General features: G+C 41.5%; 1 protein-coding gene across 7 annotated transcripts in view; it reads left to right on the plus strand.

Annotated features, from left to right (window-relative positions):
* ESRRG (estrogen related receptor gamma) overlaps nucleotides 1–26,986 on the plus strand; it is a 579,813-nt gene that overhangs the window by 33,036 nt on the left and 519,791 nt on the right. For 2 of the 7 annotated variants that reach the window (XM_064477286.1, XM_064477288.1), the window contains exon 1: nucleotides 24,190–24,549. The exons of 3 other annotated variants lie outside the window; for them this stretch is intronic. The gene's annotated coding sequence lies outside the window, so the exon portion shown is untranslated. Of the gene's footprint in view, nucleotides 1–13,982; nucleotides 14,088–24,188; nucleotides 24,550–26,986 lie in introns of those variants that run through there. 2 more of the 7 variants (XM_031438383.2, XM_064477289.1) reach the window with 2 other exon arrangements.

Raw genomic sequence — 26,986 nt, forward strand, 5'->3', positions numbered from 1 at the left:
CTCTCTCTTTTTTCTAATTTTAATTTTTTCCAGCTTTATTGAGATACAGTTGGCATATCACATTGTATGAGTCTAAGGTGTATAGTGTAATGTGTTGATGTGTGTGTGTATTGCGAAATCATTAATACGGTAAGATTAGTTAACATATCCATCATCTCACATAGTGACTGTTTTTTTTATTTTGATAGTGAGAACTTTTAAGATCTACACTCTAAGCAACTTTAAAATATACAATACTGCATTGTTAACTGTAGTCACCGTGTTATCCATTACATCCCCAGGACTTACTCATCTTATAACTGGAAGCGCATTACCCTTTGACCACCTTCGCCCATTTCCCTCCACCCCCCAACCCCTTGCCACTGGCAACCACCAGTCTGTTCTCTGTTTCTATGAGTTCTGTGTTTTTGTATTCCACATATAAATAGAATTTCTCTGTCTTTGACTCATTTTACTTAGCATATTGCTCTCATGATTCATCTCTGTTGTTGCAAATAGCAGGATTTCATTCTTTTTTATGGCTGATTATTAATAATTATATATATAATAATTATTATATGTATTATATATCACAGTTTCTTTATCCATTCATCCATTGATGGTACTTAGATTGTTTCCACGTCTTGGCCACTGTAAATAATGCTTTACTGAACATGGGGGTGCAGGTACCTCTTCAAGATGGTGGGTGCCCTTCCTCCAGGTACATACCCAAGCATGGAACTGCTGCATCTTAAGGTAGTTCTATTTTCAATTTTTCAGGGAACTTCCGTATTGTCTTCCATATGGCCACACCAATTTACGTTTATTTCTACCAACAATGTACAAGGGTTCCCTTTCCTTGACATCCTTGCCAACTTTTGTTATCTTTTATTTCTTTTGCTAATAGCCATTCTAACGGGTGTGAGGTGATATCTTATTGTAGTTTTTATTTTTATTTCCCTGATGATTAGTGACATTGATCAAACACCTTTTCATGTACCTGTTGACCATGTGAATATCTTCCTTGAAAACGTGTCTATTCAAGTTCTTTGCCCATTTTTAAATTGGATTGTTTGTTTTTTCTACTGAGTTATATGAATTCCTCATATATTTTGGGAATTAACTTTTATCAGAAATGTGGTTTGCAATATTTTCTCCCGTTCAATAGGTTGCCTTTTCATTTTGTTGATCTTTTTTTTTTTTTTCCTCTCTGCAGAAGCTTTTTAGTTTAATGTAATTTATTTTTGCTTTTGTTGGCTGTGCTCTGGGTGTCATATCTGTGTAACCATTGCCAAGACCAATGTCAAGGAACTTTTCCCCTATGTTTTCTTCTAGGAGTTTTATGGGTTCAGATCTTACGTTTAAAGCTTTAATTCATTTCAAGTTAATTTTTGTGAGTGGTGTAAGATTGGGGTCCAGTTTCATTCTTTTATATGTGAATATCTAATTTTCCCAGCACCATTTGAAGAGACTGTCTTTTCTCCATTGAGTGTTCTTGGCTCCCTTATTTTATATTGTACATGTGTGCTTTATTTCTGGGCTCTTGGTTCTGTTCCATTGGTCTATGTGTCTGGTTTCATACCAGTACCATACTGTTTGACTACTATAGCTTTGCTGTATGGCTTGAAATTAAGAAGCGTAATGCTTCCAGCTTTTTCTTCTTTCTCAGGATTGTCTTGGCTATTTCGGGTCTTTTGTGTTTCTATATAAATTTTAGAATTTTTTTCTATTGCTGTAAAGTTCTTGATAGGAACTGTGTTGTTCTATAGATGACTTTGCATAGTATGGAAATTTTAACAGTATTCTTCCAGTCCATGAACACAGGATATCTTTCCATTTATTTGTGTCTCCTTCAGTTTCATTCATCAAGGACCTCACTTCTTTCTTCTCCTTTTCTCTACCTTATCAGCTGCCTGGCCCACTCTATTAATCATCTAAGCTCATGCTTGGCCTTCTTTGATCCCATCCCATGCCATGCTACGTTAGGGACCCCTTTTTGTGCACATGTTATAGAAATTATCTGTTAACCTATCAGCCTCCTCCAAAGACTAAGAGCTTCTTGTAGACAGCACTGTGTCAGATATACCTTGGATGTGTGAATGATGGATTAGAAAAATTTTACTTGGAATCGAGTTGGCTTTTAATAAATACTTTTAAAAGAATAAATGATAAGAACTAAGCTTTGGAAAGATTATTCTGAAATCTGAGGGTAGAGTAATTGGCAAAATTTCAACTGGGAGGTGCAGAGAAGGGTTGGGAGGTAATTTCATTAGTCTGTGCAACACCCAACAGAAACCTAGACTTGAGAAGTGGCAGCTCATATTCTGGGGGCCCCAGTTTCTTCATCTTCAAAAGAGAAGTTTTAACAGCATCTGTGTCCTAGGATTGTTGTGAGGGTATACCGTACAATTATCTTTAAAATATTAGCATCAGATCTGTGTATTGGTGAAGAGCACAGCCCTGGGTCCTGCTTAGGACTGACTCTCAGTGCCTAGAGTTACTTGCTGGTTGAACCCCAGCAAATTTCCTTACTTCTTTGTGCCTCAGTTTTTACATCTTTACAGTGGAAACAATAATAGCACTTAATTCATAAAGTTGTTGTAAGATTTATATGATGCACGTACAACATGTAGAACTGGCATGCAGCAACATCTTAATAAAAAATTTAAAACACACACAAGAGTGGAAAGAACAATTGTTGAGGTAGAATCAACATGAATTTATAACTAAGTACATATGCATGTGGGTGGATATGTGTCTGCTGGCCTGGGAGATAGACTAAGGAAGGTAGGGGAAAAATCTGAGATAAATTTGGTTTTGAGACTGAATGACCCTACAGATAATTGATACGCTAAACCAAGATTGGGACCAAAACAGTTGGAATAAATTTGAGAAGTTGGGCCAATATTTAATTCAAGTTTGTATCTAGTCGGTTTGAAATGGTGATGACTATCTATGTATTGTTGGTAAGCAAAGAGGCTAGGATTTCAGATGTAGAATTTTATGATTTAAGAATTATTAGCATTGAGTTTAAAAATGATAGCACTTAATATTTATTGAAAACTATGAGCTCTGTGCTAAACATTGTTCATGCATTATCTCATTTAACACTCTCAGAATCCCCAGGAGAAAGGTGCTGTGGTTAGCGACCTCTCACAGACAGGGAAGTCAGGCCCAGAACAGATATCCAGGTCACCCGATTAACTAGTCAGTGAGGGTTTGACTCCTGGCAGTTTTATTCTGGAGTCTACACTCTTAATTCTTTTTTGGACTATCTCCAAGGCAAAGAATGAAGCTATGAAGTTGGCCAAGAGAGCATAGTGAGAAAGAGGATGTGTCCAATAGGAATATTTTTGACCTAAGCATCCGCATTCTTTTACCCCACTTCTTACTGCCAACCGGTTCCTCTTTGTAAAACAAAATAGCAAGGACTCAGTTGATTTTGGGGAAGTGAATGAACAATCGGATGCTAGAGGTTTAGGCTTTGTGGGCATACAGTAGAGGAACGTTCATTGGCTCAGGCTGTCCTAACAGCAGGGTACTCAAACCCACAGTTCACACACACACACACGCACGCACACAAAACCTAAAACCGGATGCATCAGAATCACCTGGGGTAATGTCCTAAAAACAGACTCCCAGTTCCCAGCCTTGACCCCCTGCAAAGCTTATCGGGGTCAGCCTGGCAGCTGTGGCCCTAACGAATGCCTGGGAGATTCTGATGGGCAGCCAGTTTGTGACCCACGACATTGACCAAACAATTTGCCTGGGTTCAGGTTTTTTTTTTTTTTTTTTTTTTTGGTTGCATAAAGTGCAGCCATAAAGGAACGATATTGGTTTTCTTGTGTGAGTCCTAAAACAGCTATGAAGGTGATTTTAAAAGAGGAATTCCCAAAATGTTTAGAGCAATCGCAGGATCGCAGAGGTAATTACACAGACTCCCCAAGTGACTATTTTGTAGGGAAATGCTCATTTGGATTTGCAGTTTCTGGTGTGTTTAATAAATACCACTTTTATTATGAAAAGAGTATCCCTTCATACGTGTGGTTTTTCCGGATAAAAAGGAAAACAGAGGAGCAGAGCATTCCTCCGACATTATTACGGAGTATTCTCCACTCTCTGTGTTTGGGGTGGAATCGGTCAATTGGGTCATTTTCTGAGTTTCGTGAACCATCATCATCCCTGCTCATATTTGAATTGTTCACAGCACTTTGACCTTTACCAGAGAACAGCTCTACCTGGATGCCAAGCATTGTTATTACATAGTAGGGCCTTTGTGAAGGGGGGGAGGGGGACCCAGCTAACACCTGTTACTACAGGCTGACCTCCCTTCGAATTCTATAGAACATTTCTCAGAATATGATTTAACCTATGGAGAATCTCAATCCAGGCAGCTGTTAACATTGTTAGATCAGATGGTCTGCTGAAGTTTTATATCTCAGCTTGGTCTGGCTTGGTAGATGGAAAATAGCTTCCTGGCCTGATATATTAGTCCTCTGTGCAATTAATTCATGGCAATTCACATTTATATTCGATTTCACAGATACTGTTGGAAATACCCACTGTATATACTTTACCTCACAATAATTATGTAGAAAATTAAAAAGAATCCATTCCAGGTTAACAATCTTTGGGCTTAACCAATTTCTTGCTCTGCTTACAGGTCTAATTGCTTTAATTCTCATTGTCTCTTTCTATAAGGTAGGGATCATATCCACTTCATTAGATCCTTGTGAGTGATAACTAAAATTAGAAAAGATTTCCTGAAAGGAGCCATACCTGTGGAGAAGGTACCTTCATTTGAATTCTTCCAGGCACGTTTCTGTTTGGCCCTTCATTCATTCCTCTAACACATCTTTTTTTGTTGTTGTTGAATTTTTTTTTGACTTTTTCTTAATAATGCTTATTTTTTATTGATTTGTAATTGATCTACAATATTAGTTTCATGTGTACAGCAAAGAGATTCAGTTATACATATACATACATATATATGTATTTTCAGATTCTTTTCCATTATAGCTCATTATAAGAAACTGAATACAGTTCCCTGTGCTATACAGTAGGTCCTTGTTGTTTACCTGTTTTATATATAGTAATGTGTATCTATTAATTCCAAATTCCTAATCTATCCCCCCCATTCTCCCCCCAGTAATCACAGTTTGTTTTCTATGTTTGGGAATCTATTTCTGATTTATAAATAAAATTTGTAATTTTTTTTTAGATTCCACATATAACTGACATCATAAGATATTGTCTTTCTCTGTCTGAATTACTTCATTTAATATGATAATCTCTAGGTCCACAGATGTTGCTGCAAGTGGCATTATTTCATTCCTTTTTATGGCTGAGTAGTATTCCATATATATACTTTGTCTTCTGTATCTGTTCATCTGTCAGTGGATGTTTAGGTTATTTCCATGTCTTGGCTATTATAAATAGTGCTCTGGACAGTATATTGGAATGCATGTATATTTTCAAATTACAGCATTCTCCAGATATATGCCCAGGAGTGGGATTGCTGGATCATATGGTAAGTCTATTTTTAGTTTTTTAATAAACCTCTGTACTGTCCTCCCTAGTGACTGCACCAAATTACATTCCTACCAACAGTGTAGGAGGTTTCATCTTTTCAAGTGCCTGTTGGCCGTTTGGGTCCCTTCTTTGAAGACACATTTATTTAGATCTTCTGCCCATTTTTGATTGGCTTGCCTGGTTTTTTTGATATTAAGCTGCAAGAGCTGTTTTTCCTATTTAAAAAATTCTGCTGGGAAGAAATCTTTTTAAAGAAATCTACATAAATTTTATTTTTAAATTATTTTTTGTTGAAGTATAGTCAGTTTACAATGTTGTGTTAATTTCTGATGTGCAGCATAGTGATTTACAGACATAGAAAACAAACTTATGAAAGAAACCTGTTTCACTCAAACACACTTACAAATATTTCCCTTCCTCCCTCCCTCCCTCCCCCTTCCCCTTCCCTTCTTTCCCCACAAGCCAGAGTAGCTACCAGGGCTTTGAACCAGCTTTTAAATGTGGTTGGATATGGTCCTGCCGACTGATGATCAGCAGGGCTTCTAAGGAGGAGGGGTCCAGGAAGAAAGTATCCATTCCGGATCCCTGGACTGAGTGTGAGACTCACCTCTGCCACTTGGTTTCTGGGCAAATGGAGCTATCCTTATTTTTGGTTTCATCATCTATAAATTGGGTGTAATAATAATGCCAACTCTGCGAGGTTACTGTGAACGTTACATAAGGGGTTAAAGCACCTTCCAAATTGTAAAGTCCTACAAATACAGGTGTTTTATGTGCTTTTTTTTTTTTTTTTAATTTGCTTTTTTGGAACTTGGGGTGAGTCAGTCCATGGTATCACTCTGTCTAGGTTTCGTTTGTAAAGAGCTTGCCAAAGGAGCACTGGAGGAGACAGCATGAGCCCTCTGGGTCTGGGAGAGACTGAAGAGCTGACCTCCGGGACCAGAATCCAAAACTTGGGCCTTACTAGAATCAGGCTCCAATCAGCTAAATGAACACGTCACAAGCCCACTTCTCCACCCTAGGCAGCGGTTCCCCAACTTGGGTGCACGCTGGAATCACTTGGGAGTTTTGAAAATATCCTGTGGCCTGGCTCCAACCCTCAGACATTCTGACTCAATTGCTGTGGGATGGGATTTGAGCATCAGGAAAGCTTTTAAAAGATTTCCAAGTGATTCCAGTATGTAGCAAAGTTTGGAAACCACTGATTTAAGCTAATCCCCGTGATCCGCTTTTAGCAGCCTGGCCAAGAGAAAAGCGTCCAAGTTGATCATTGTTGCAAATCAATGAATTAGATTCTTTTTTTTCTTCTGGGAAGGTAAACAGGCAAGAAGGAAGAAAAGGAGGGGGGCGGGACTAGCTTTTATCAGCTTCCTGTCTGGACAGGGCATTATGTCTTCATATGCATTTCATCTTCCCAATAACTCTGATTCTTAAATTATATGATTCCATTTTAAAGATGCAATAACTGAGAAAAGAGAGCTTTAGATATTTTCTAAGGAATTTGAAATAGGACATCAGTCCTATTTTTTTGAGGTCCTTTCCACCACACTGTGAAAGCTATTCAACTTTTTTTTAAGGTTCACAGTGCCCTCTCTCACCCTCTTTTCTCCCCCTCTCCTCAGCTTTCTGGTAAAACCTGGTATGCATATTTATAGATCAGTATCAAATGAAGTCAGTGTTCCATCTTTTTGGAGGGAGGGGCAGTTTTGCATTTTAAGCTTAAATATGATTGGAAAATGACATACTTTGTTCTCTTATAATAACTGGACACGTAAGTTAGCTTAATAAACAGTACAGTAGGAGTTTTCTGAAAGAGGCCCCTTATAAGCAAAGCACCCAATTGCTTAGGGCCTGTGAGTGAGGCTGGCCCGGCTTTTTCCACTTCCCGGATCAGCTGAAGACTTCGTGGAATAGGAACAGATGCCGGCAAATGCTCTCCCTTGATAACAATTTATTCATTTAACATTTATGGAGCACCTACTGTGTGCTAGATACTAAGAGTAAAAGGAGAGCTAAAACATCTTACACTAAAGTCAGTTACAGTGAGCAGCAAAGACAGATGTATTAACAATAATTAATGTGTGAGTGTCGTCATAGAGTGTGTTGATGGAGGTAGGGAAGAAGGCATGCTGGACCACGCTGGTCTGTCACCGGCTGGGGGGAATGGCATCCTGGAGGAGTTCATCAAGGTGACGTTTGAAATCTGTGTTTGGGCTCACTCTTGCGCCCCTCTGGCAATGACCTAAATGTCGATGCTCAAAGGATCACTCCCAGAGGGCAAGAGGGAAGTCATTAGGGGAGGAAATCCAGCTTGTAGGAAGTTGAATGACTTGCCCAGGTTTGCACAAGCCACAAGAGGCAGAGATTAGATTCACACTCGTGCACCTGACTCCAGCTTCGGCGTTCTTTTCCATGACACTGAGTTTCCCCTGCTCGTTCAGCATCTGGCAGGGATACACAGCTGAGAACAGAGTTGGTAACTTGTAGCATCAGGTGACATCTTTATTTTTTTCCAGTTGAACCTGGTTGCCAAGGAAAACTTTCTCCCTTCTGAACCAAGGGAGCGAGTATCTCAAACGAAATTAGAGCCTTGGAATGAAAGAACTCCAGAAAACCCCAGGTGTAAAATAAAGTCTGAGATGTATGGTGCTCTCAGAAATTTATGGTACAAAGACAGGTGTCCATAAATATTTAAAATCACCAACACTCACTTGCCTTGGGTGTTACATAATTTCAGATTTTACAAATTAGATTTTATTCCAAAAAAGTGCAGTTTTATTTCAGATGCTTCTAAATTCTTTACATTCGTAATTTCCTCCCCCATCTTTATTACCAGGGTCAGCCATTGCCGATTCACTAATGATTCTCAAATAAATTTCTCTAGCCACAGATCTCTTCTAAATCTTTCCCAAGGCCGGTAGAATCTGGCCATTCTATAGCTTTTAAACCTAGCATATCCCCAACCAAATTTATTATTTTCTTAACAGAGCCTTTATTTGTACCTCCTTAAAATCCTATCATTAATTCAGTTGTCCAAGCCAGACACCAAAGTCTGTTGATTCCATCTTCCTGCCAAATACCCCTTCCATCCTTCGGCCCACCCCCCACCCCATTGCCATAATTCCACTGAAGCCCCCATTCTTTGGTATCTAACAGCTGTCATGGATCTTAACTGTTCTCCCCAAAACAATGAGTATTTCCCCACACGAATTCACCTGTTTTAGCCCACAAAGCATTGTCCAGCCAGCTTAAACCAAACCAGAAACCTCTTCTTATTTTAATTCAATATTCGAATCGTTCTAAAAGGCTGCTCCATTTTCCCTTGTCAGCTAAGTAAAATACCTTGAAAATAAATTTCTTTGATGATTGAAGTTTTTATTGTGTCTCAGGGCCATCATTCTGAATACTGGTGATTATTCTACACTCTCCGCATTGTAGTCAGCATGACATTTGGCTTAAATGAATGTTATTCTCTTTTAAGTTCAGTTTTTAAAAAAACTATTCTTACATCAGTGGTTCTTAACCTTTCTGAAGTCATGAACCCTTCTGAGAATGTGATGAAAGCTATGAGTCTTCTCTTGAAGACAGTACACAGGCACTCATACATACACGTATGTTTTGTCTACAACTTCAGGACGTTCTTCATTCATCCCTGGAGCCCCAGGACCACCATGCAGCTGGGTTGAGGATCCCTGCCTTAGATAAAATTGTTTTCTTTCTTTCATGTCAGAGGCATGGATTGCATTTCTATTTTGAATAAATGTTGTGATGAACGTGGTCCTGATTGATTTAATTCGCTGTACTCCTTCGCCCACAGTTTGGATCTTGCCTTTTGAGTATAGACTCGGATAGGGCCGTTGGTCTGCATGGTCATCCTGATGCCATCCTTAACTACTTAAAGGACTTGGCGATGTCCCATAACTAGCTAGATGTGGTGGAAATCAACTTAGACCCTCAGCCTGGGGACCTGAATGCATGTCTTCATATGCTCTACTAAGTTTGTAAACTATCTCAGAAAGACAGCTCTAGTGTAAAACGTGCACGTCTGGCGTGATGCTGCTTTGCTGTCTTGGAAGGGCGCTCTCACTCCTGCTCTTTTATTTTATCCCCACAAAGACCTGACGAGAAGGTCAGTGGGTTAATGAGTTCTGTCTTCAGTGCACAGGGAGAGGCTCGCTCCAAGTCAGTTACACTGGGAAACAGGTAAGAGGTCCCATTCTGGTGCGAGCCCCCAGGTCTCTTTGTCCTAAACCTGTGCTCTTCAACTAACTTCATGATTGAACTCAAGCTACACATGAGTCCAAGATATCAAGGCAAAAACGGTTGAATCCATTTACATCAAATGAGGTCTGCACGACAATCTGATTGTGGCAGAAAGAAAACAGGTTGCAGGCAAGCATGAGTGATGACTAATAACATTTTGGCTGATGTGGTCGGCTCCTGGTCCACTCAGTGATTAATCATTTTATCTCACAGGAAAGGGACCATCTTGGAAATGGTAAATTTGCATGTATTTTTGTGCAGATTTTTTTTTTTTTTCTGAGCTACCCTTAACTACACTCAGAAGTTAGGAACAGGATCTTTGTTAACTTTACCTGAGCGCCCCAGTGTATTTTTTGTGTCCTCCAAAAAACTGGTCCCACTAGGCTGAGCATGCCAGCGCTCTCTCTTTTTTTTCTCTCTCACCCCAGCCCCATCCTGTCTCATATTCTGTTACAGATTTGTAAAATCTTAGAGCTAAAGGAACCCTGGAAATTGGTTAAGTCTCTCCTTGTGCAAGAAGGAAACTGAGGCCCAGAATTAAATCGTTTGCTGGAGGTCACACACAGCTGATCAGTAGCAGGTCCAAGATAAGACCACAGGTCTCCTGACTGCCAGTCCCTACTTCTTTTCCTACCTTTTTAAGCAGAAAACATAATATATTGACATAGAAAATTATAAATACAGCAGAGAAAGGCTCATAACAGCCAAAAGTCATAATGGTTACGCTTACGATTGTTTTCCAAATACTACGATTTTACATCTGTCCAGCCTCCCTCTCTCCACCCCTCCTCGTTAAATTCTACCTCACCAGCATATGCTTCTCCGGTTAAATAGTTTCACCTTTGATCTTACCGGGATTTTCTGTTGTGCATCTGAAACAGGGAGACATAAGTTTTCAATTTCTCCAGTTAAAAGGACAAAACTTTTGCTATGTAAAACTTTGGATTTCCAACAAATTGAAAATTGACATCTGAGCTCTCCAAAGGGCAGGTTTGTGTCAACGAGTGCATCAGCAGCTACTTAATGAGAGCCAGTGTTGTACTTGGCACTTTGTCAGGCAAGCCAGAAGAGACAGGAGAAAAACACATACTCCGTCAGAAAGGAATGGGGTGGGGACAAAGAAGAGATTCAAAAACAAACCCCAGAAACAGTTAAAAAACAGTTATGTCATATGTAGACGTGAACATTGTAGGACAGAGAGAGAGAATGAATTATACACCCAAGAGTAGTAAATAATGGCTTTGGAGGTGAAATAGGATTTGAACTTGGCCTTGACCATTGGATAGAGGTTGGATAGCAAAGAGGCAGAGGAGGGCCTCTTTGAAAGCTCGGGCAATGACTTTGGAATAGGAGTTAACAGAGGGTGGGAGGTGGGCAGTGGGTGACCAGTCTGACTGAACCATGGCTGCAAGATTCCATGACCGGTTGGAACTTAAAGTTAAATAGTCAGGCAGGTCAGTAGGCAGAGAACTTGATGATGAGAGCTCACGACACCTGAATTTGAATCTCAACTGTGTGATTTGGGACAAATTACTTAACTTCTCTGTGCTTCTGTTTCCTTGGGTAAAATGGGAATACTGAGAATCCTTCTCTCCTACTGTTGTTGAGAAGATTTAATTAGATTTACAAGTTCTAAGCACAAGTACACTTTAGAACAACGCCTTCGTTGTGTTCCATCCACCTTAGTAAGCATTTGTATGCCCTTTGGTTTGGTTGGGAAGTTAAACTGAATACGCTGCAACAATATTAACTATTATATTTAGAGTGACGCCAGAAATAAAGACTTGAGAGTAGTTGGAGGAGCCTGAATTTGAAACAGCAGAGAACTGTTCTCAGGCAGAATTGGATTTAGAGAATCTGGGCTCAGAAGAGATCTATTCAGACCTCGAGAGAACCTGAGTACCTCACCTCTACACTCTACTAGTTGCTCAGGTAGCTCACCCCTGGCGAAGGAAACCACTTGGTTGCCTGCACTGGCATGTGGATTGATAACAAACAGCACGGAAGGCTTTTGTCTGAAAGAAAAAACAAAAAAACAAAACAACAACAACCCCTTGGATTTCAAGGGATTAAAGTTAGACAAATTTTAATGGTTTTTTTTTTTTTTTTTTTTTACTCTTTGCAGTGGGTCTTTAAGGGTCCAGCTCTGAGGTTAATAAGTTAAAAAGTTGGAGAACCAGGTTGGTAGATTGAATATTAACAAGCCCTTCTTGGATAGTTACTGAAAAGTCACCAGGAGCTTGGGAGATGATGTCCCCTTGAGTTCTAAACAGACCCTTGAGTTCTAAACAGACCTCTGTCTTCTTTAGAATCATCTTTGACCCTGGTGACCTCTAAGCACCAGTCAAGACTGCACCAATTCATCCTCCGGCCATTCCAAGGAGACTGATGAGGAGATCCAGAGAGCTGTGTCCAATTGATAAGGGTGGCGAGGAACAGTTCTGCTTCTGGAATCTACTGCTCAGTGGTCCTGAGACCCTCCTGAGGTTTACTTTAGCTAGGCTCTTCTCCAGTTCGGACTGTCTGGTCTTTGCATAATTACCAAGTCTTCCTTCTGGAATTTGCTAGTGATTCTTGGTCTGTGACTCTAAAGGGAAAAGACCTAACAAATTCCTTGCCATTTTCATTAAACTTAACCAATCTCTCAAATAGGTAAGCTATTTTTAAACCTAAAGCAGCTGCAGATTGTCTTGGATGGGTTCAAAAGTTTTTCTCCCAATCGGCTTTGTTTTTTGGATTTGACACTCTCCTCCATGCTTTAGGTTTTGCCACCTTGGCTTCTGCTGTTATCTTTTAGAAATCTGAATCAGTGGGAACAGTGACTGACTTTACCTTTACACGATGGTGACCAAGGTCAGCAGGAGGCTTGGGGGAAAAAATTTCTAAGCCCATTCCACTACTCCAAATGGAGAATTAGTGTTAAAGAAGGGCAAACTATTTGCCAAACCTCATGCTAGATATTTATTTTTCGGTAATGCATACACGGTGATTGATGCACAATATTATGGTCAACAGAGGCTACATAAAACATACCAAACAATGTCCAAATAACACAAATTCAATATGACAAAAAGACATGCTCTCTGCTTCACCTGCCATGTGGCCACACCATCTAAAATACATTCTTATGTTTGCATAAAAAAATCAAAGATAATTCTTGAGACCTTCCTTACTCATTCTAGAGAACATAATTATAGTAATGACAAATACAGAGAATGACCAGCAATAATACGATCTTTGTATTTTTAAAAAAAAGTTTTCTTGCTGTTGTCAAAGAATTCAAATAAAAGCTAGTTATCCTTTCTGCCCCTCTAAACGCCCCTTGTGGGTCAGATGCTTGGAGCCCCCCTCCCCCAAATTTCCAGATGTGTCCAGAGGAGAGACACTCAAATAGGGGCTTGGGCTAGTCTTTCTTTTTTTTCCTCCCCTGCCCCCTCCCCATTTTTAAAAGGCTTTAAAGAGCATCTCTAGGAGACAAAAATAGCTCCAGTTGTGAGAGGCCTACACACTGGGAACACAGCTGAGAGATGCGAGTCAGCAAGTGCGAGCCGAGAACGGGAGTGTCTGGCCCTGGGTGGATGCGCCTCGCCGTCTGGGTGCCGCGTCTCTGCCTGGGCCCGGTGGGTAGAAGGGAACATGGTTTTTCAGGGGTGGGCGGCGGGGCGGGTAGGTTCGGGGTCCGGCAGTGGAAGGAATGGAAACCCCAGCATTCGGGCCGAGGGGGCTCTTCCTTCCCCTCCCCCCACCCAAGGTTTTAAAATCGATTTTGCCCAGCCGGGATTGGCGACGGTCAAAAGGGAGCAGTTGGCACTGAATGTCACCCTGAAGGTAAAATGAAAGACAAAAGATGAACGCATGCTTGCTTTCCGTTCGCAGCGGCTGCGGCGGCGGCGGCGGCGGCGGCGGCGGCAGCAGGATTTAAAGGGGAAAAAAATCCCCCCCCCCCACACAAAACCCCCACACGCACAGACACAAATAAATACACACCCAGAGGCGTCAATTATGCCAACGCAATAATGCCATCAAATCATGACAGTGCCGGGCATTTTTTTGGGGGGGAAATATAGATATTTATTTTGCAAAAGGGAGAGAGCGGAACGCATGCAAACAGAAACGTGCACATACCACGCAGCCACCCGAGGAGAACCTGGCAGCCTCTCTCTTCTTCTGCCAAGTTATCATTGAGAAAACAGACAGGCATCATGACGTCCTGGGTCACAGGGAGTGCGGACCGACGCTACCAAGAGCAAAGGGAGGCGCCCGGGCGCTCCGGCTAGCGGCGGGCGCCCCTCGGCCCCTGGCCGCCCGGCTCGGTGAGTGCACAGCCGCGCGGGACGCGGACCCCGGGGGCCAGGCCGGCCCCGCGCCCGCGGGGGCCGAGCGGGGGGCCGTGCCCTTGGCCCCGGCGCGCCGGCCGGCACCCCCTCGCCTGCCGAGGTCGCGGGAGCCCAGTGAAAGGAGGCGTGTGTAAGATGTGCAATGTTCCTGCATGGGGGTTTGGTAGACTTTCCTAGCCAAAGCACCCGGCTTCGGCTTCTTTAAAATCCCCGACGACTCACCTGCTTAACCTGCTGCAGTTCTGACCCTGCCAAGGTAACTGGTCCAAATCCTTATCATCAACATCTGGAGACAGACCTTTGCATCTGGGGCACCCTTGATTTGCAGTCCTGGTGGAAATCTCTATTGCTCCCCCTTCCCCCTTCACTTGTTTAGAGACTCTTGGAGAGAGAAAAAAAAGCCACCCCTCCTTTCATAACACAACCATGAGTACTGTCCCCCTCTTGTAGACTTGCTAACCATGACTGCAAAACTGTCAGCGCGTGTGTGCTTGAGACACTGGTAAATTCTCATTTCCATGAGATTTGTTCTTGAAACACCTCTCCCCTCCCCCTTCCTGGATAGAGACTTAAGTGCCTGGGAAAGTGGCAAAGAGTGAGGGCAGAGTTAGGGCACGGGGACTGGGCTGGGGTGGGGGGAGTCCTCTGGTCTTAGAGGGCAAGGGGATCTGGGGAGGGGGTGGCTGGGGAGAGGGTGGTGTCAGGAGTTGAGGACGGCTGTCAGGGGCTGGAAAATCCTTCTGGTGCTTGCTGCTGCTGTAGTCCTGTCCTCTGCGCCTCCGTCCCTCCGGTCTCCCCAACCCGGTCACCTTCCCGTGGGAGTCCCTGAAGTTACACGGAGGTCACCCGACCATCATTTTCAGTATTTTGAACCACCCACCCCTTTCTACCCCTCAAGTCTGTCGGATGTGTCTGCAGGATAGAAACCCCCCCCCCCCAGCCTCCCCGTGGTTGGTGACGGGAGATTCTCAGAGAGAGAAAGTCACAGAGGGCAAAGCTCTCCTTCTCCCCTTCTCTTCCCTTCCAGGCAACCTTCTTCCCAGCTGCGCCCCCTCCCCTTTTAAGAATCTTAATGAGCAATTCTGGAAAAGTCGGGAAGGGCCTGGAGAAACCCCCGCATGCCTCAGTGTTGTGGAACCATTATGTATGTGTTTATTTATTGTGCTTGCTTGGGTTATGTTGTGAATTGCCACACGGGTCTGCTTAAGCTAGGGAGCTTGTTTGCTGTGTTTGTGTTATAGTACCAGAGCCACTGGCCGGACCCCGGGACACAGGCATACACAGAAAACAAGTGATTTTGTGAACGTAAACCAGAGGGCAATGTTGAAAATAACACCTTCTCTCTCTTTAAAAAAAAAAAAAAAAGAAAGAGAGAGAGAAGGAAAAAGAGAAAGAAAGAAATTCTCAGCATGTAAGTTAAGAGGAGCTGTTTTGTCCACATATGACTTTCTGCTATTTTCAAAACACTCCTGCTTAATACCTTAAGTCAAGAGCAAGAGACCTGCAGATGTTTTGAAGTATTGCAGAGCAGCTGAATGATTTGGTCTAGTTTTGAAGAGAGACTGTCTTTTTTTTTCTCACGCTGCCCGAAGACCAAATAGGGGGGTGTGTTTGGAAAATGCCCAGATGCAGAAGCAGCAGGCAAGAGGAGAGAGGAAGACGTGCCCTCCAGGGGAAGGGGAAGGCAGAGGAGTGGGACTGGGGAGTGGGGGTGTGGTGTCAGGCGGCTTCTTTTGTTTTTTTTTTTCCTGTCCAGTAGATTTGATGTTATCAAAATGAGTTAACCAACCTGAGAAACAGTTCTGTCATTGTGGAAAAGAGAGGGAAATTTGAACAGTTCTCAAATCTGAGCTGAGGAATAGCGGACAGAGAGGAAGGTACTTGAAAACACTGATGGAGATGAAATGATGTGGATAAGGGCTTCTTTACCTTCAAATATGAAAAGAATGAAGTAGATCATAAAACAGGCCTAGATGATCTTTCCAATATGTATTTGTCTGTTACGTATGGCTTTGTTATTTTTACTAAAACAATTGTCATAACTCTTCCAACTCATGTTATGGAGAATTAGAATTGCACATTGAAAGTGGCATTGTATAAAACATAACATTGTCCGTTGACTGGGCAGATGAACGTAGATAAAAGATAATTTATTTTCTTTAATAAATCAAAATAGCATTTAAATCTTTGTGCATGGTACATACTGAAACCTGCTGGTCATCTTTAATGGGATTTGCAGGAGGAGCCAAGGGACCTTCTGAGGGGAGGTGCTTTAACAAAATAGAGCAGGTCAGTCCCTTAGGTTTCCATGTGTATGCCACTCGATTTATTCTGTGCAATTTTTCCAGAAATTAAAAGGTTACCAAGAGAGTAGCATGTTCCCGTCTCCAACTGAGCACCACTTATGACTGCAACAGGATTTCAATATGAAGTGATCTGGAAGCTACTTCATCTTTCATTTTGAGTTCTGAATTTGAATCAGCATGAGAATGGCAGGGCAGCAAGATAAGGGATAACTCACCTTGTGCGCAGGCAGCTGGAGGGCCGGGAGGGAACGTGCTGCTGAAAAGAATATCTAGGGCTGTTCTCGGTAACCTTGTTTACGGGGGCATTTCGATGGCAGCTGGAATTTTAGCAAAGGCCTGCCAGAGGCACTGGGCTTGTGTTTGAAATTGATCCTAAGTGTCTCTTTTTTCTCCTCCACGGGCATGCTATGCACCTTAGCTGAACACTCAAAACTTGCCTGATGCCCCATGACATTTTCTAATACAGACAAATCCCTAGATTAGTGTGTCGCCAGAAAGGAGGTTACTTAGGAAGTTCTCCTTTGTTTAGAGATGTGTCAATGCAGGTAGCTTTAGTCCTGTTTTATTTGTTTATTTCTTAATGTCTTGCTTGCTTGCTTGTGTTAAATGCAAAGCAAATCCCATCCAAGGAAGTTAAAGTATTTCTTACAGGTTAACCTATGAAACTGGTTTCAGTTAGAGACTGATGATCTCATTATCCCAGTGAGGGGAATTTATGATGTAAAAGTAGGAATTCTGTACTTGTTTCAAAATGGTTGGAAAACTGTGGGAACAGAAAGATTTTGAGGGAAATGCCAAAAGCCACATTAATGAAGAAAAACAATATTGAAATACTTTTGAATAATAGATAGGATATGTAATGGTCAACCACAAGATAAAACTTTTACACAGTATTTTTATGGCTTTAAATTGGCTGCATTGTAAACTAAGCTTACTACTCTATTAAGTCATTATACTTTTCAATTATTTAACATTTCTGGCCAGCCTATCTTCTGTGGTCTTTTTCTGTACACATCAGAAATGATATGTACAGTCATAATCCTTGTTGCTAGTGTGGGGACTTTGCAATGGAGAAAGGTTTAATTTTAACTTCTCAGGACAAATACTACAAGGAACGTGCAAAGGAAAAAGAAAAGTTGTGGAAACAGACCGAGCCCTATGAAATAGAGACAGCTACAGCATCGAAATGGCCCTAATACAATCTGAGTTATTCTCACTAAGAAACCTTGACAGTATCTGCCTTCTAGGTACGGTGCATGTGGAAATACTGTATCTCCATTTAAATGCAGAGCTCCTGTGTTCTCCAGGGAGCAGTTGGTGAATCTTTCCATTGAACCACTGGTATGAGAAAACCAACTGAAAATTTCTCCGTGAACAATAGAATCTGTTGTTTTGAATGAATGATTACCAAGTTTCGTCATGTTGTGATTTTGTGTGTGTGTGTGTGTATTCAAGAAAAATATCTTTATAAAGTCAAAATAATGTACCTCTATGCCCCTTGTGCAAACAAAGAAATTTTCTCTTGTCACTTTGTTGGCAGTTTTGTTAAGCTGTGAAATAATTCTGCTTTGCAGTTTGGTTTTTAAGTTCGCATTGCTGTTCCTTCCAGTCGAGTAAGGGGGCCTGAGGAATCAGCGTAGGGAATCGCATGTGAGCTCTATGTGCTCCTCACTCTCTCAGGCTAGCGGATGGAGTGGGTACTGTAAGAAAGTTTAAGGATCTTTTTCTGAAACCATCTTGTTTTGATGGTTTCGAGCCTAATTTATAATCGTATGTTGTATTGAAATCAATGGTAGTGATGGCCAGAAGTGGAGAGCCAGGGCCAGCGGGGGAGATGCTTGCAGGAAGTAATTCGGTCTGTTGAAATAGAATGCAGACTCACTGCTTTATGGTTTTGGACCTTTGGATTCGGGTAACTGGAAAAAGCTTTGCAAATCTTTGAATGAAAATTCCTGAAGTCCACGCTGTGGTCATGCCGAGACTCTGTGTGTCTTTATCACCTAGCTAGGGAAGTTTTCTTTTTCTCGGAAATTAGATGCCATTGACTTACTCAACCCTGAAGGACTTCCAGTTGTGAAGCCCCCCACCTCCGCCCCCTTAGCTAACTTCCTCCATTGTGCGGGGTGTATATCCCACCTCTGGTCCTTCCTCCGACGTGTACACCATGTGCACACGTGTAGTAGTGTTGTCGTACCATCGTGCTCCGTAACACCTGTGGTTGTGAAGAAGACTTGTTGGTAGTTTTAAATCAGGCCTCTGTCTGTATTTCGATTTTGAAGGATGCTTTGTTCATTTGAGCAAGGGAATGGTCATAATTACCACCAAAGAGGGTCAAATGTGTTTGGAATTCCTGTGATTAAATGCAAGACCCTGGAGAATCAAAGCTGTTTTACTTATGGACGCTTAAGGGTGTTTCAGATGGCACATCTGCTCACATGAATCACCTGGATAGGACTCTGTAAAGGATGCTAATAAATGAATGTGCTTACTCACCTTTCCTTATACAAGTGAATTTTTGTTTTTAACTTGGCACATGTGTGTATCGGACACAATGATCTTTTACTGTTTTGAAGATTCAGATTCAGGATGCTAACTTTATATGAAGCATGGCAAAACTTTGGTACTCCTATTCTGATAGACACTTACATGGTAGGATAAACAGTGTTCCCAGATTTCTGTGATACCAGAGTGGCCCATTTAAATTCGATCTCATGCTAAGATAGATTAGATTAATAAGGCTGAGTTTATGACCAATGTGATTTATATCCACACATACTTGGTTTTTTAGCACAATTATAGATTGGGAGGCAAATTTGCATATACGTTAAATACTAGGAACAAGGATAACTAACATTTGTACAGTGTGTTACAGTTTATAACCGTACATTATCCATAAGCTGTTCTTTGGAAGAGTATCTGTTGCATTTTCTTACTCAAGAAGGCAGTCAGTTTTACGAGGTAAACATAATATGAAACTAGATTGTTTTATCAGAGTTTCCTTCTTCTCTCCGTTTCTCCCTCCCTTTTGTTTTCCCTCCTCTTCCTTCCTCTCTTTTTTCTTTTTTCCTCTCTTAATGGGGAAAAAAAATCTAATGGCTTTTCTTCGGTGGAGGATGTATAATTGCTTGTCGCACATTTCTATTTAAAAAAGAGCTGTAACAAGCAATCCGACATGCTTTTTGGAGTCTGTCTTCTGCCTACCCGTGTTCTTGAGGAAAATGTAAGGTTGCAGAAATCATTTCATGCCCTGTATGTTTTCAAACATAAATCAGGAAAATTGTTAGCGAGTTATAGCTCTTCTTAGAGATTGTGGCTACAGTGCTCTAGTAAACACAGGCTATATATTTTTCCAAGTTATTATGTGTGGAGAGAAATCCAAAGTTGGCTATTTAGATGAACAGTTTAATTCAGTTATTAGAAATTCGTTTTCTATTTAGTACGAACATTTATTTTCCAAAGGTCACAGAAATGGAACATAATACTTGGTGACCCTTTGGATCCATCACCTTCAGAGTTAGAAATTTGTGCTTTTTAGCTCACGTGGATATTACTGAACATCGATCTTCAGCTAAGAAACCGCCACAGTGGTCCTGAGCAGAGTTTATAGTACGATCTGGTTGCCCTCTCCATCCGAGAACCGTGACCCTTCGCTTCTTTATTTCTCAAATGAAGGCATGTGACATGATGGTCTCCAGTGATGCTGAATTAAGCGACTGATTAATAATGAGTAAATCAATGAATTATACTCCTATTTATTTCTATTCTATAAACTAATTATTTACATAACTATGGCTCGTATGCCCTGACTAGAAATATTAGTGGGTAGAGTACTAAATGAGATTAGCTTCAGGGGTTTGAAACGACAGCCTTATGAAATTCAGACACTCGGGTTTACACTGAAATATTTCCTTTGTAGATTAATTATTAGATTTATACTTTTTTTTCCACAGAAAACAATCTTCAGAGTAAGTTGCTTTTTTAGGCTAGACCATAAAAGCCTATGTTACTTACTGAAGTGAATTATTGTGTATCGCTGATGAGGAAGATGTGAAAAACAGTTCTGTTATGGTACAAGTATAAACATAACATAAAGGCAATAAAACTGAATGATAGTTTTATCATTTATCTAGATTCTGGAGGGTTGATGTTTAAGAGACTGCACAGATAACTGGAAGCTAAAAAGATAGATGGAAAGTATTGCTGGGGATCTGAAAGGGCTTCTTAGAAACTTTCAGGATGTTTAAAGGCTGGTTACAAAGCATATGGTTTTTCTTTCCCTGGGAAAAGTGTAACATTAACTGTCCTTCTGAGTTTATCACCTGTGATAAGATTTGTTTTTTGTTTTTTGGTTTTTTTTTTTGACAACCAATTATTGAAAAGCAGGAGAGTGAAAAATGATGGGGAGAAAAAAATTTATTCTCTGAAGTAATTGGCCAAGATGTGAGAGAACAAAAGATAGAAGGCAGTTGAAGGGAGAGGAGAGGCCATATGCGTGTGCATGTGCAGGTGAGACAGAGAGAGACAGAGAGACACAGACAGAGAGAGAGAGAGAGAGACAGCAAGCTCGCTCTACATTTAGCTGATCTGTAGGATAAGAAACCAAAAGGAAAAAGAGAGAAATGAATGCACACCCATTCTTCCTGGAGAGAAAGCACAATATGTGGGTTATGTGGAAAAACGTTGGAATTACAGTTACAGCATCCACTTTGAAATTTGTGCTGGGCCCCTTATTGCCTGTGTGATCTTGTGAAATTGGGAAATTCTCTGAATTTGTCTTATTGGTAAACGTGAAAAAGAAAAGCGTCTGCTTCCAAGATGGTTGTGAGAGTTGAGTGAGACTTGTGGGTACGAAAGTGCTTGGAAACTGTATTTACTTTTAGCTGGTGAGAAAAAGTCATTGGGTCACGCAGTTCCCCAGGCTGACCAGCTCTGACCAGGGCCTGGGCCAATTTGTTTAGCTCTAGAGTGGTCTTCGGCAGGTGTGTTTCTCGTCCACTGTGGTCCAAGAGCTGTGGTGGGTTCTTTACATATTACTTTATTTAGGGAGGAAGCAGGAAATAGTCTGCAGCTGGCCAGCTGAATGGAGCAAGCCCGATAATTCTAACGGAAGCGATGCCAGCGCACAAGGAACATATTTACTTGCCCTTACAGATGGCCCCAGCTTGTCTAGATACACAAGCGAATGACTTTGGAAACTGAAACGATGTCTCTAACAATTGTTTTCTTTGTCTTAAACATTGCCTGTCATTTGCACTTTTGCCATGACATTGATATTAATCTAAATTTCCTGGATTTTTGTTAAGGCTGAAGACGTCATTTGGCAGTAAATACTAATAAAGAATGACATAAATTCCATTTTTAAAAAAAGATTTCCAGGATATAACAGAAGTAATTAATGTAATAGAATGGTTGAACTCCAAGTTCTAGATTCTATTCAGATCTCTTTCAAGAATATTTTCATTTTTACCTGTGATCCACTGATAAATGTCTAGCCAATTCTCCCACCAGAAATGGACTACATTTTAAAGCCTAGATCAAATGAAGCAGTGGATCAAAAAAAAAAAAAAATTCAAGAAATTTGGGCTGTTTGTACAGACAACCTGTAAAAAAAGCAGTCTCTGAATCTACCTGAGGCTGGCCATGTGCTCTGCTCTGATTCACAAGATAATGATCAATGGAATTCTATCCTTTGTGATCAGTTAAACCTAGAAACCAACATGAACCCAGAAATCAAGAGATGTCTTGGGATCGAGTAGTGAATTAAAAAGTAAATATTTACTGGCTCTTACCAGAACTCATTAGGCCTCAAAGTACAGGAAATATGCTAAACAAATGAGGAAAACCGTCTTTGGGGGGTTTAATTATGAGTCAGTGTTAAAAAACTTTGACCTGTGTATAATTATTTGAAAGTAACTGAAGACTGGAAAGCCATAAATAACCCCCAAACCATTATTTGTTGAGGAGCTGTAGCTTCCTATAAGATTGATCATAGGTAGTAAAAATGACCCAGCTGGGATCTCTTTTAAATTTAGGAAAATTTATTAAACAACGAATATGTTTAGCATCAGGCTAGGTCTCTCAGAGAGGACAAAGTAATTTTAAGATATAGTTCCTCTCTTTAAGGGGCTTACACTGTCTTTAGGGGAATATAATAAGACATAGAGAACTATTAAGATAACAGTACAATATAAACTGGTGCAGAAAATGAATTCTACATGACAAATTCGTACCTTTAGCAACAGAATCAGAGCTTGGGTTGAGGTTCGAGTGACCGTTTCCCAGCTATGTTGACCCCCACCTCTTTAAGCCACAGTTTTCATATTTGCAAATTGGCCATAGTTCTGTCTGCCTTGTAGGATTGTTGTGAGGATCAAATGAGACCAAGTATTTTTAAATGTTTTTGTGCTTTATGATGAAAACTAGACAAATGACAGGCAGGAAGGAGGAAGGACACTGGTAGGATTGCACTTGAGGGTAGAGGCGTGTCTCAGCTGACTTTGGACCCCCGAGGCTGGCCCCGTGCCTGGTTCTGAGAGGCGGCTCAGTTAGTGTTGGTAACTACACACACGCCAGGCACTGTGGTAAGCCCTTGACCTGTGTTAGTCTTTAAAACTTACCAGTAATCCTGAATTGGTAGGTATATTATCTCCGTTTTGTAGATGAGGAAACAGAAGCTCAGCGATTTTCAGCAACTCTAGCCTCATATAAGTAGACAGCAGTAGGATCAAAACAGGAAGCTGTCATCACATTACAGGATGAGGAATTATCATTACATCTGAACAATAGTGTGGGTAACGTGAAAAGCAGAGGCCTTGGATAATTTACCAGTTGCCCACGCAGCTCCCTGGGAGCACTTCCCTGGGCTGCCGGACACATTTAACGTGGCCTTTTGTTAAACTGTCAGTTCTGATTTCTGCCCTTTGAAGTAAGATGCACCACGATGAGAAAATACCATCCAGTGTACCATAACCTAGACTGGTCCTCGGGACAGAAGGGAGAGGAAGGTGGTGAGGCGCACACAGACAGGTACTCGGGTGACTTAATACCAGTGACTCGATTACGTTCGCTGCAGCAGCTAGCACCCCACCCTCCGCCTCTGTCTCTTGCATCTCTTAACTTTCCCTCTCAGAGCTGGCAAGGTCTAGAATTTCCATTCTCCTCCATAACAGGGTGGTGGAGGAGGTGGTGCGTGCTCTGCACGGCTTTCCTGCACCTCCTTATCCTGACAGCCTTCGTCTGTTAGTAGGTTCTCCTGGAATGAAGTTGTACAGTTGTACCCAGTTGATAATCAACAATAATAAAATGACCCCCAGCCGAACAGTAATGTTAAAACACCAGCCTCTGAATCGGGCAAGCAGAAAACAGAAGTAGGCGCCACAGTACCCAGTCCTAGATCATTTTGTCCTCAGTTTCTTTGTGCGGCACATCAGAGGAGCCTTAAATACCTAACACAGGGTTAGTAACACACTGCGGATCTGAAGGTTTGTGTAAGAATCAGAGGGAAATACATTTTAAACACTGGGATTCTTTTTTTTTTTTTTTTAATTCTGTGACAATACAGGACATGGTAGGTCAGGACAGCAGAGATTAGAGACTATATTTAAGGTAAGTCCAGGGAATACCTTCCACTGTTGTCAGAGTCCGGTTGGTAATTGTGTTTGGTTTCCCAGGAACTGCGCTAACAGCCTGGAGATGAAACCCTGGGGGTGGGGTGGGGGTGGGGGAGACGCTTTCCATGCTCCTCCCTGACCTGTGGGAAGTCTGCTGGGTTGAATTGTGTGAAGTTGTCAAAGGTTGCTCTGCTCTCCAGCACTTGGCACCAGCTCCGCTGAAATGTGATGCCATTGGTTTTCAGTAAAGGTTCCTTTCTGCAGGGCTGCAAACACAGATCAGCTGCTACTGTGTATACACAACCAGAGAGCAAATCAACCAGCACATTGAAAGCAGCCTTTTTCACCCCGAGACTTTCCAAGATCTCCTCTTCACGCAGGAAGTTTCCTTCTCTGTTGTCAGATTTAGCACCGTGCTCTTGTCATCAGATCCGAGCTAGGCTCCCTGCTGCACAGTAGAGAGGCTTCCTTAAGACATTTGTCCTTGAAACTGCACCAAACTCTTGGAAGAACCCAGAACGTGTAAGTATGTATGATTTAGGCAGCAATAGTCCAGGGCAGAGCTGCAATCAACCATTTTACAATATCCGATTAGCAGCGCAGGAGGGATTTTTCCGACGTTATGTTACATTCATTTTCAATTCGTTCTGAGGAAACAAATCAATTCTAGCTTCTGATACAGTGACTTTGCAGTAGATGGGGTTGTAATATGTTAGCTTTAACTATTTGCTGTTCTCATTTAGCATTTAGATGTGACTTGTGGGACAGTTATTGTGGTCATTAAACTATAAAACTTCTAAATTTTTATTAGGAATTATAATTGTTGGGCATGTCCATCCTGAGAAGCAAGTTTGCTTTGGGGAATGTTTTTAGAGAATTAACCACATAAATTCTTAGACAATAGATTGAATTTGTACCGTCCTTGCTCTCAATAAAACATATTAGTTTGCAGTTTTAATTTACTCGTAAAGAGCATTCCACTGAGGTTTTGTCTTAATTGAATCCTACCTAGTGCTGTCTGTTTGATGTTTTACTGTCTTGAATGTATCTGTTTAAGTCACTCTGCCGGGTTGCAGTCTGGTTAAACCTGTGTTCAGGCACTCTGTAGAGCCTAAGAACAAGCAGGTAAAATGAATACTCAGAACTGGGGAGGGGTGGTGGATTTGTTTTAAAGGGTGGTCTTACTACCCTTGAAAGCTTTTTAGCTGCACAACGTGAATGGCTGTCAGATGGAGACCACAGACTGATTACTCTGAGGCTCTAAGTCAAATCTCAGCTTGTCCACTTTCGTGAACTCCAACCAATAAAAGCCCGGGCCCCCTTTCCTATCAATTTTTAATATGCACCAATACTTAGGTTTATAAGATTAATTTCTCTCAGATTAGTCTGATTGATAGCTGGATTGTGGTTTCTTAAGAGCTGGCTCCCGAAACCCACAGCAGAGCTGCATTCCATTTAACTAGTGAATGTAAAAACGGGTAACCATGGATTCAGCCACCACTCACTGCCAGTGCAATGACTTGTTGTAAACAATACAAATGAGCCAGGAGAGCAGAGGCAACCAGACATGAAATGATTTTAATAGAAATTACGGTAAAAGGTCATGTGATGTGGTATCAGCGTCTGTTCAGTTTTAAAGGGAAAGTCTGTCTTTTCTCCCCCACTTTGCCACCCCCCACCTCTTCCCAACCAACCCAAGTAGATTATCTCCACAAACTTGGCAGGTCCCACTCTCTGCTTCCGTGGAGAAGGGTGGCCAGTGTAATTCTGGGCAAAGTGTGGTGACTTGTGGATTTTCACGGTAAGCACCTTTATTTCCGAAACACAAAAGGACATCTGTGTCTTCCCGGGTTTCCCTTCATGGAAGGTCACGCTAATTGTGCGCTGGACGTCCTCGAGCTTTGACCTAAGAGGAATGGGTTATTTTGTTCCCTAGCTTTTCCATGATACAACTGTCTCTTCTCTCCCTTCCTACGTCTCTGGCTTGTTTCATAACCTTGGTTGCTTTGAAAACTGTTCCGTGCTTTAGGAGCAACTCCTGCAGTATGGTAATGAGCACATGCAGATGCTGGGAGCGCGGTGTCCAGCCTCAAGGTTTGTGTCCAGGGAGACCTTTGCGGAGTTCTCCAAGGACGAGCTTTTACAATACTCTTTGCATTTCTCTGGTGGAAATGGTTCCCAGTCCCAAAAATGATTGTAGCATTCATAAATTTGCCTTCCACCAAGAAATATGAATGCGTTGTACTTGTGTTAAGTGCTTACCTCTGGTTTGTTTGATATACTGATCCCTGCTCTGCTTAGTAAAAGGAAATGAAAGAATGGACTCTGGTCCTCAGACTTGGGGGGAAGGGGGTGCTTAGAAGCCAGATTTAGGGGTGGACCTAGTTGGTGCCCAGTGTGCAGGAGTGAAGGGGCTCAGAATCACTGTCGCAGACAACCACGGGCACCTTGAGCAGAGGTCTGTCTCTAAATCTGTTGTGTCTCAAGGTGAAACAGACCTAAACTGGTCTCTTGAGCCACACCTCCTTTTACTTGCAGATGGCAGAAATCTTTGTATCACCTTGGAACAAAAGACAATGTTGTGTTTATGTTTTACCTCCTTGTAACATACAGATACTTCTGAATAGATGCATAATTTTACGTATATCGATGCCGTACTGAATAATATCATTTTAGGTGTTTGTTTTCCTGTTAATACCTTACTATGATAGGTCCCATCAGCACATGAAAAAAACCATGGGGGTTGTAATTTAGAAGCCCTGTAAGATATCAGAGCATCTGCCTTCTCTCTATACATGAGGAGTTTGAGCTACTGGACTTTTTGTTTGGAACCTTAAGTGTTAACATTGTAGTCACATTTAAGCTTTTCATTTTATTTTTTGGATTTTTTTATTTAAAAAAAATTTTAAGTTTTTTTGTATATATATATTTTTAATTAAAATGTAGTCAGTTTACAATG

Source organism: Camelus dromedarius, chromosome 21 (genome assembly GCF_036321535.1).
Source record: "Camelus dromedarius isolate mCamDro1 chromosome 21, mCamDro1.pat, whole genome shotgun sequence".
NCBI classification, from domain to species: Eukaryota; Metazoa; Chordata; class Mammalia; order Artiodactyla; family Camelidae; genus Camelus; species Camelus dromedarius.